The following is a 10,161-nucleotide window of genomic DNA, read 5'->3' as shown; positions in this document are numbered from 1 at the left end:
GGTTTTTCTGCATCTACTGAGATGATCATATGGTTTTTATCCTTCACTTTGTTAATATGGTGTATCACATTGATTGATTTGTGTATATTGAAGAATCCTTGCATCCCTGGGATAAATCCCTCTTGATCAAGGTGCATGATCCTTTTACTGTGTTGTTGGATTTTGTTTGCTAGTATTTTGTTGAGGATTTTTGCATCTATATTCATCAGTGATATTGGCCTGTAATTTTCTTTTTTTGTAGTATCTTTGTCTGGTTTTGGTATCAGGGTGATGGTGGTTCATAGAATGAGTTTGGGAGTGTTCCTTCCTCTGCAATTTTTTGGAAGAGTTTGAGAAGAATGGGTGTTAGTTTTTCTCTAAATGGTTGATAGATTTCACCTGTGAAGCCATCTGGTCCTGGACTTCTGTTTGTTGGATAATTTTAAATCACAGTTTCAATTTCATTACTTGTGATTGGTCTGTTCATATTTTCTGTTTCTTCCTTGTTCAGTCTTGGAAATTTATACCTTTCTAAGAATTTGTCAATTTCTTCCAAGTTGTCCATTTTATTGGCATAGAGTTGCTTATAGTAGTCTCTTAGGATGCTTTGTATTTCTGCAGTGTCTGTTGTAACTTCTCCTTTTTTGCTTCTAATTTTATGGATTTGAGTCCTCTCCCTCCTTTTCTTGATGAGTCTGGCTAATGGTTTATCAAGTTTATCTTCTCAAAGAACCAGCTTTTAGTTTTATTGATCTTTGCTATTGTTTTCTTTTTTTCTCTTTCATTTATCTCTGCTCTGATCTTTATGATTTCTTTCCTTCTACTAACTTTTGGTTTTGCTTGTTCTTCTTTCTCTAGTTCCTTTAGCTGTAAGGTTAGATTGTTTGAGATTTTTCTTGTTTCTTGAGGTAGTCTTGTATAGCTATAAACTTCCCTCTTAGAACTGCTTTTGCTGCATCCCATAGGTTTTGGATCGTTGTGTTTTCATTGTCATTTGTTTCTAGGTATTTTTTGATTTCCTCTTTGATTTCTTCAGTGATCTCTTGGTTATTTAGTAACATATTGTTTAGCCTCCATGTGTTTGTGTTTTTTACATTTTTTTCCCTGTAATTGATTTCTAATCTCATAGTATTGTGGTCAGAAAAGAAGCTTGATATGATTTCAATTTTCTTAAATTTACTGAGGCTTGATTTGTGACTCAAGATGTGATGTGTCCTGGAGAATATTCTGTGCACACTTGAGAAGAAAGTGTAATCTGCTGTTTTGGGATGGAATGTCCTATAAATATCAATTATATCTATCTGGTCTATTGTGTCACTTAAAACTTCTGTTTCCTAATTTATTTGCATATTGGATGATCTGTACATTGGTGTAGGTGAGGTGATAAAGTCCCCCACTATTATTGTGTTACTGTCGATTTCCTCTTTTATAGCTGTTAGTAATTGCTTTATGTATCAAGGTGCTCCTATGTTGGGTGCATATATATTTATAATTGTTATATCTTCTTCTTGGATTGATCCCTTGATCATTATGTAGTGTCCTTCCTTGTCTCTTGTAACATTCTTTATTTTAAAGTCTACTTTATTGGATATGAGTATTGCTACTGCAGCTTTCTTTTGATTTCCATTTGCATGGAATATCTTTTTCCATACCCTCACTTTCAGTCTGTCCCTAGGTCTGAAGTGGGTCTCTTGTAGACAGCATATATATGGGTCTTGTTTTTGTATCCATTCAGCAAGCCTGTGTCTTTTGGTTGGGGCATTTAATCCATTCACGTTTAAGGTAATTGTTGATATGTATGTTCCTATGACCATTTTCTTAATTGTTTTGTGTTTGTTTTTGTAGGTCCTTTTCTTCTCTTGTGTTTCCCACTTAGAGGTGGTCCTTTAGCATTTGTTGTAGAGCTGGTTTGGTGGTACTGAATTCTCTTTGCTTTTGCTTTTTTGTAAAGCTTTTGATTTCTCCATCGTATCTGAATGAGATCCTTGCTGTGCAAAGTAATCTTGGTTGTAGGTTCTTCCCTTTCATCACTTTAAGTATATCATGCCACTCCCTTCTGGCTTGTAGCGTTTCTGCTGAGAAATCAGCTGTTAACCTTATGGGAGTTCCCTTGTATGTTATTTGTCACTTTTCCCTTGCTGCTTTCAATAATTTTTCTTTGTCTTAATTTTTGTCAGTTTGATTACTGTGTGTCTCAGTGTGTTCCTCCTTGGGTTTATCGTCTATGGGACTCTGCATTTCCTGGACTTGGGTGGCTATTTCCTTTTCCATGTTAGGGAAGTTTTCGACTATAATCTCTTCAAATATTTTCTCAGGTCCTTTCTCTCTCTCTTTTCCTTCTGGGACCCCTATAATGCAAATGTTGTTGCATTTAATGTTGTCCCTGAGGTCTCTTAGGCTGTCTTCATTTCTTTTCATTCTTTTTTCTTTATTCCGTTCCTCAAGAGTGAATTCCACCATTCTGTCTTCCAGGTCACTTATCCGTACTTCTGCCTCAGTTATTCTGCTATTCATTCCTTCTAGTGTATTTTTCATTTCAGTTATTGTGTTGTTCATCTCTGTTTGTTTGCTCTTTAATTCTTCTAAATCTTTGTTAAACATTTCTTGCATCTTCTCGATCTTTGCCTCCATTCTTTTTGTGAGGTCCAGGATCATCTTCACTATCATTATTCTGAATTCTTTTTCTGGATGGTTTTCCTATTCTGGGGTTTTATCTTTTTCCTTCATCTGGTACATAGCCCTCTGCCTTTTCATCTTGTCTATCTTTCTGTGAATGTGGTTGTTGTTCCACAGGTTGCAGGATTGTAGTTCTTCTTGCTTTCGCTGTCTGCCCTCTCTCCTTTTAGGACTTTTTTTCAGGATTTCATCTGAAAAAAGACTCACTTTTTGAGTTAAAACCTAATTTGTTTATATGTTGTTTTGAAAGACATTCAGCATCCATTTTATCTCCTGTATATGTTCAAGAAATCCTCATTGTTTCTGTACAAGCATCCCTGGCTTTCCTGCATTACCATAGTTATTCATATTTTTATATTGTATTACTTCAGAGAGATTTGTGGTGGGAAGAAAAGGAAATAAATATGTTTAGTCAACCATCTTTTATTGGAAGGCAGAACTTTCAATTTAAAATTTTTTTTTTTGCTGTACTTGGGCCTCTCACTGCTGCGGCCTCTCCTGCTGCTGAGCACAGGCTCCGGATGCACCAGCTCAGTGGCCATGGCTCACGGGCCCAGCCGCTCCATGGCATGTGGGATCCACCCGGACCAGGGCACGAACCCGCGTCCACTGCCTCGGCAGGCGGACTCTCAACCACTGCACCACCAGGGAAGCCCAAGAATAGGAATATTTTTTATAACAAGGATATTTTTACTGGTGGTGGTGTTCGTCCTTTGCCATAAGATATTTAGCTGAAAGAAGAAACACCAGGCTGAACCTGAAGACAGACACTTGGGACCAACCACAGCTTTTTTGCCAAGACCATAGTTTGATTCAAACCTAAATAAGAACATTTACTCAGACATACCACCCCAGGTGTCTATCCATCCTATTTCCTACACTCCAAGCATTCCAAGTGGCTCTTGGAACAATCTTTACTGAAATTCCTTTGAAGGATCTGTTATACCAGAGCATCCTGAATTCAATACCTTTAACCCTGGGTCTGTGCACAGACATGGAAAAACAGTAGATGTCTGTACATAGCCCCAAACTTGCCTCCCTCTCATCCTTTGAACTCTCCTTCTGACAGTGACTCAATAGAGGAGCCTAACAGAGACATCCACCATGGTACTAAAGTAGCGGATCTAGATCCTTGCCTCTCCAGGAAACCTCTAGAGGAAAGGCTTTCTCACTTATACAGTGCCTGGGAAGGCCTGTCTGAAGGGCAATCCCATAGCTCCTTTCTGTCTGAATCATGTGATGAGACTGGGTATCACTGGCATACATTGGATTGGATGCCAAATGTTCCTATGCCACATATATAAGAATTCCCCATTTATTGATGAGCAGACACTCCTGTACTCAGCATATCCAAATGCTGTTGATACAGACTATAACCCTGGAGGATATGACTTTGAAAGTGATTTTCTGCCATCATTAGAAGACTTTCGTGTGCCTGATGAACCATCAACATGACCTCCAGAATTTAGTGATCAGTTTGAATCCATAAACCCTCGAAGAAACATACTTGCTGCAGGTAGTTTGGGTTCTTCATTGAGAAACCAGACAAAGTTCAACTTGAATCACTCATCTGCCCAGTTTCTATCATGTCAGTACGTCTGAACCTCAAAAAGTAGGCACTGGTGAGAACAATACTAGTAGAGAACCCTATGCCCCTTACTCTTCAGAGTATCAAAGAAACTTTGAAGCCTCCACTGTAGCAAACATGCCTATGTCTGTGTACATGCCCACACCTTCCTCCCCAGATATGTCGGCATGTTCAGAGTCTGAGGTCTTGACGAGTGTCCATGAGAGTGCAGTGATGGCCACTTTGAAGAGGTGACAGTTCCTCCACTAGGTTCATAACAACATATGGAAGTCTGATGCTCAAACTGCCCCCAAAGTGCCTGGACTTTAATGAACCCAGAGATTATATAAGTAATTTTCTGCATTGTTCTTTGCAGCTGTGCTTAAGTGCTTTTTCTTGGTGAGCTAAAATGGGCATGGCTGTACTGAATTCCACAGTTCTTGATGTGTGAATCATTTCTAGTGTACTAACCTACTGTCACTGGTTGAGATTTACATTGATGGTGCCATTTATGAACATCTTTTTTGTATTTACATTTGTGTTAAAATCATGAAATGAAAATCAGTCTTGACATCTTGTTAACATGATTCATGTATTTATATAGATTCTATCATTTTAATTTTCCTGTTTTTTTTAGATAAATTTTATATACAGATTTGATTTTTTATAGTTTTAACTAGATTTTCAAGATATTTTGTGCATTTGTCTTTGGCTGAATTTTGATGGTGTTAGTGTGTTAGTCAGGCTAGAACCCTGATTTTTTAATATAATTGGGGTTTCACTATTTGCCATTTTCCACTGAAGTATGACATCTCACTGATACATTTCAATATAATCATTCATTTCTAGTGATATGTAAGATGAGGAAAGATCTGATACATGGACATGTCTTAAATGTGTTGCTGTAATTTAGAATTATAAGCATTTTTCATTATTACAATGTGTAAGGGGGACCTTCTGCATACCTGTTTAAAACCAAAACCACCATGACCCAGTTTTTTTTTTTTAATAGTGTCTGTATATTTGTGATGCAGTGGTCTTGTAAAGGTTTTTTACTGAAAACTACCATTAGCTAGTCTTCTTAGTGACAATAAATTATTGATAAAATTAAAACAAGTATTAACCTCATTCAGAAACACCCTCACAGGCACACTCAGAATAATGTTTGACCAAATGTACGGGCACCTCATGACCTGGTCAAGGGGACACATTAAATTAACCATCATACAATGGTATATTAGGTGTAGTGTGTGTGTCATGTTGAGGAATAGCCAGGAGGCTGGTGTATCTGGAATGGAGTGAACATGAGGAACAGAAGTAGGAGATGAGGGCAGAGAGCTAACTGGGGGCCAGATATACTCAAGCTTGGTAGACCATTGGGCTGTTACTGGAAGTGCGAGCCAATAGAGGGATTTGAGCATAGAAGTGACTTGATCTGATTTAAGGTGTTTTGTTTTATTTTTAAAATTTTTATTGGAGTATAATTGATTTAGAGTGTTGTGTTAGTTTCAGGTGTACAGCAAAGTGAACCAGTTATATACACGCACACACACACACACACACACACACACACACACACACATCTCCACTCTTTTTTATATTCTTTTCCCATATAGGTCATTACAGAGTATTGAGTCGAGTTCCCTGTGCTATAGAGTAGGTCCTTATTAATTATCTATTTTATATATAGTAGTGTGTATATGTCAATCATAATCTCCCAATTTATCCCTCCCCCCCACACTTCCCCCCCGGTAACCATAAATTTGTTTTCTACATCTGTGACTTAAGTTTTGAGTCTCGTTGGCTGCAATTTTGAGGATTGACTGAAGGACACAGTGGTGAAAGCAAGGAGTTCACTTAGGATGCCTTTAGTGGATTGAATGGTTCTCCCCCCAGATATGTCCACATTCTAATCCCCAGAGCTATGAAGCTTACCTTATTCAGAAAAAGGGTCTTTGTAGATACAATTAAGTATCCTGAGATGAGGAGATCATCCTGAATTGTAAGAGAAAGAGAGAAGAAGGTTTGGGACAGATAGAAGAGGAGGAGGCAATGTAACCATGGAAGCAGAGATTGGAGTGGTGAGGTCACAAATGTAGGAACCCTGACAGCCTCCAGAAGAGGCTGGAAAAGGCAAGGAAAGATTCTCCTCTAGAACCTACAGAGGGAGCATGGTCCTGCCCAGACCTTGACTTCAGACTTCTGGCCTTCAAGGCTCTGAGGGAATAAATTTCTCTTGTTTCAAGCCACCAAGTTTATGGTAGTTTGTTACAGCAGCTTCAGAAAAAAATAATACTAAGCCCTTGTGGTAATCCTTGTGTGAGAAGTCTCTAGCTCAGCTCTTTCCCATGAATTCTGAATTCTGGCTGCCTGATGGCTGGCACTTGGATTACCCAAAGGCCCCTCAATCTCAACTTCCAATTGTCCTCCCTTCCTCCTTCAGATTCTACTCCACTTCCTAAATTCCCTACTTCAGTTGACTGTATCTCATTCTTCTTGGCATTTATTTCACTCTAGGTAGTTTTACAAACTACTTATTCCCAAGCAGAGTTAAGTACTTTCTTTCTTTTTTTTCCCCCATAGGACCTTGCCTACAGATCTATAACATTGATTATGTTCTATTGTGTGTTTATCTTTTCACTGCACACTGTGAAGGGCAGGGGCTATGATTTATTTATTTATCTCATGGTATAAGCACCCAGTACATTGCCCGTTTAGAGCATATGCTTAATATGACTTGATGATTTACAACATGAGTAACCTATCTTCTGAGTCAGTCAAGCCAGAAGTCTTGGAGTTGCTCATGGTTCTTAATGCCTCATTAACTCCTATATTGAATTGGCCATTGACTCCTATTCACTTTACTTTCCACGTGTCATTTATATCTGCTTCCCACTCTCTATCCTTGCTGTCATCAGTTTGGTTTTCATAATTGTTCACTCGAACCATTTCAAAGCACTTGCTTCCTCCAATTCTATTCTTCTATGGTCTATTTACCACATGGCCATGAGTATGAGGTTTTAAACATGTACATTTGGTCATATCCTTTCCTGTTAAGATGACTTGTCTGACACACATGCTTTTTCATGATCTGGCTATTTTCCTGTATGTCTTCATAATACATCTATGCTGAACTACTTGTTGTTCATTCATGTAAATCTATAAATCTATATCTTGATCATGGGGCATTGGTGACAGGCCCTCAGGGCAGAAGGGTTTGTAAGACATGATTCCTGCCCTCATTGAATTCTTAGTTGAATATTGGAGACAGTTATTTAAAATGTTATAAATGTGACAATAAAAATGATTATAAAGATGATATAAACACTTGAAAAAAAATGTAACCCAGATTGGGTGATGAAATTGTCAGAACCAAACTAGTAGAGAGGATAGGGGATAACATATGAGCTATCTGAAAGGATAAGTAGGAATTGCTCAGGTAAGGAAGAAAGGGTGACTTTTAAATTTTCAGTTAGAGGGAACTATATACACAAAGGGAGAAAGTGCTTTGTTAGGGAAAATGGTTGCGTGAGCCTGTGCGTATGAGTTGGGGTAGTGATGAGACTGCAGTTAATGGAAGGGGCTAGATCAGAAACTACCTTGTATACCAGGTTAGGTATTTGAATACTCTGTTCAAGGCAGTGAAGAGTTATCAAAAGATGGAAATATATAAGTGGCATGATCATATTTGTGTTTTAGGGAAATAATTCTGTGAGGAATCTAATGAATGGATTGGAGTGGAGCAAGAATGATGACGATGGAAGACCTTGGCAATGATCCAATTTGGTAAATTATGAGAATTTGAATTAAGCCAGTTGTGGGGAATCAGAGAAGAAGCTATAAATTTGAAAAGTAGAAATAGTAGTAATTGATGCCTGACCATATGGGTCAGGGAGAAGGAGTCAGGGATGATTCTTAGGTTTCTGGTTTCGAAGAAGAGAAAAACACAAGGAATATAGGAAAAGAGTATTGGGAGGAAGATGGACACATTGAACTAAGATGCTTATTGGATATCCAAGTGGAGACATGAATGCACAATTACGTGTAATGCTCTGGAGCCCAGAGCTTTAATTTTGGTTTCAGATATATATATTTTGGAGTCACTGGTATATAGACATTATTTGATGCCGTGGAGATTATACCATATCAGACAGGAAAAGTACTAGTGTAAGAAGAGAATAGATGAGAAAAAAAGTCCTGTTTAAGCTCAAAAAGTCTGAGAACCTCAATACTTAAGTGATGATTGAAGGAAGAGGGAAAAGCAGAAGGACAAGGAAGGAGGAAAACCACAGAAGTGTCTTAAAAGCCAACTTAGGAGAGAGTTTTGTGACACAGGAGCTGCTCTACAGATTTAGGTGTGGCAGGGAAGTCAAGTAACATAAAAATTTCTTTGATTTTTGGCAACAGGAAGATCTTTGATGATGTTGGTGACAGCGGTGTCAAGCGAGAGCTGAGGATAGAAACTGGCTTACAGCAGTGGTTTAAGAGCAGACGGGTGTTTATAAATTGGACATAAGAGTGTAGACAACTTTTTCAAGTAGGAAGTAGTTTGGCATTGAAGAGAATGATGTAGGGTAGTAGCTACAAGAAACAAGGGGTCAAAAACACGACTTTTCAAACAGAAAAGGTGGTGATGATATTTATACACTGAAGGAAAAGAGCTAGAAAGAGAGGGAGAGCTAGATATATGGTCAAGAGAGGATAATTAATTTAGCAATATCCCTAAAGATATGGAGGAAGAATTAGATACAGACCTCAGGAAAATATATTTAGCCGTTTACCTTTTAGAATTTAAAAATTTTCAGGGAAAATGGTACCTAAAGAATAGCAAGATAATGGCTTAAAAGACCTAGATATGAGCACTAAAACTTGTTGAAATAAAGGTACATTTAACTTACCTTGTTAAAATCTGAGAAAAAAGTCAGCATTTTCTCCTGAATGCAAAATGGTAAACTAATAGCAAATATCTAAGTATAAAACATCAGATAATATTAATAACAACTGAGAAGTAGTGATGGTAGGGAAGAGGATCAAACAAGTTCTAAGTTAAATAATAAAGCTTAAAAGGTCTTAACTGACTCCCACTCAATCTCAAGGTCTTGGCTGAGATGTCATTTCCTCCATAAAATGTTCTCTGAACATCTTAGTCAAGGTGGGGGCGTCTCTCCTACATGCTTCCATAGCATCTTTTGCTTTCCTATAGTTGCCCTTGTAATGCTGAGTTGTAACTGCCTGTTCACTTGCTTATATTTCAAATAGATTTTAAGCTATGTATGGACAAGGACTAGGTTTATCTTTTTATGCCATTTGATTTTCAAATCTTGTTATAGTAGTTGACATAGCATGAGGGTTCAGTATGTATTTGTTGACTGAATGTATGAGTTTCATTTTTGATTCTGAAATTTGGATTTATAGATTAAAAATGATTTAAATACATAAATGTAACTATAAATAGATTTTTTTTAAAAAAGAGGACATATTTTTCCTATATATTAAAGACTAGCATAGATAGCTGAATCATATTGTACATTATAAACAAGACATGATTAAAAACAGCTATAAAGGATAGATTTAATATGAAATATATAAATTATGACAATATTTATAAATGAGTTAAACTTCTCTATTAAATGAACAATATTTTCATGTAGGGTTTTAAAAATTCAACAAAATAATATTGAAAAAAAGATACCATTTAAGCAGAATCACCAAAAAAGTTAAAAGTTAAAGAATGAGCAAAGATCAATACAAACAAAAAGAAAGCTGGCATCCAAAGCAAAACCATTACCAATCTATATTGATAAAGGGTAAATTCACATGTTGCCCTCATTTTTTCATCGCTCTCTACCCCTTTTATGTGTGTGTGCATTTCATTAGTGAGTTATTGTTGTTGTGTTTTAAGGCATATTCCAGAGATCATATTCTTTCACTAATAACCA

The sequence above is a fragment of the Hyperoodon ampullatus genome (assembly GCF_949752795.1).
Source record: "Hyperoodon ampullatus genome assembly, chromosome: 5".
Taxonomy (NCBI): Eukaryota; Metazoa; Chordata; class Mammalia; order Artiodactyla; family Ziphiidae; genus Hyperoodon; species Hyperoodon ampullatus.
The sequence above is the reverse complement of the archived record's forward strand: the minus strand, read 5'-3'. Positions refer to the sequence as shown.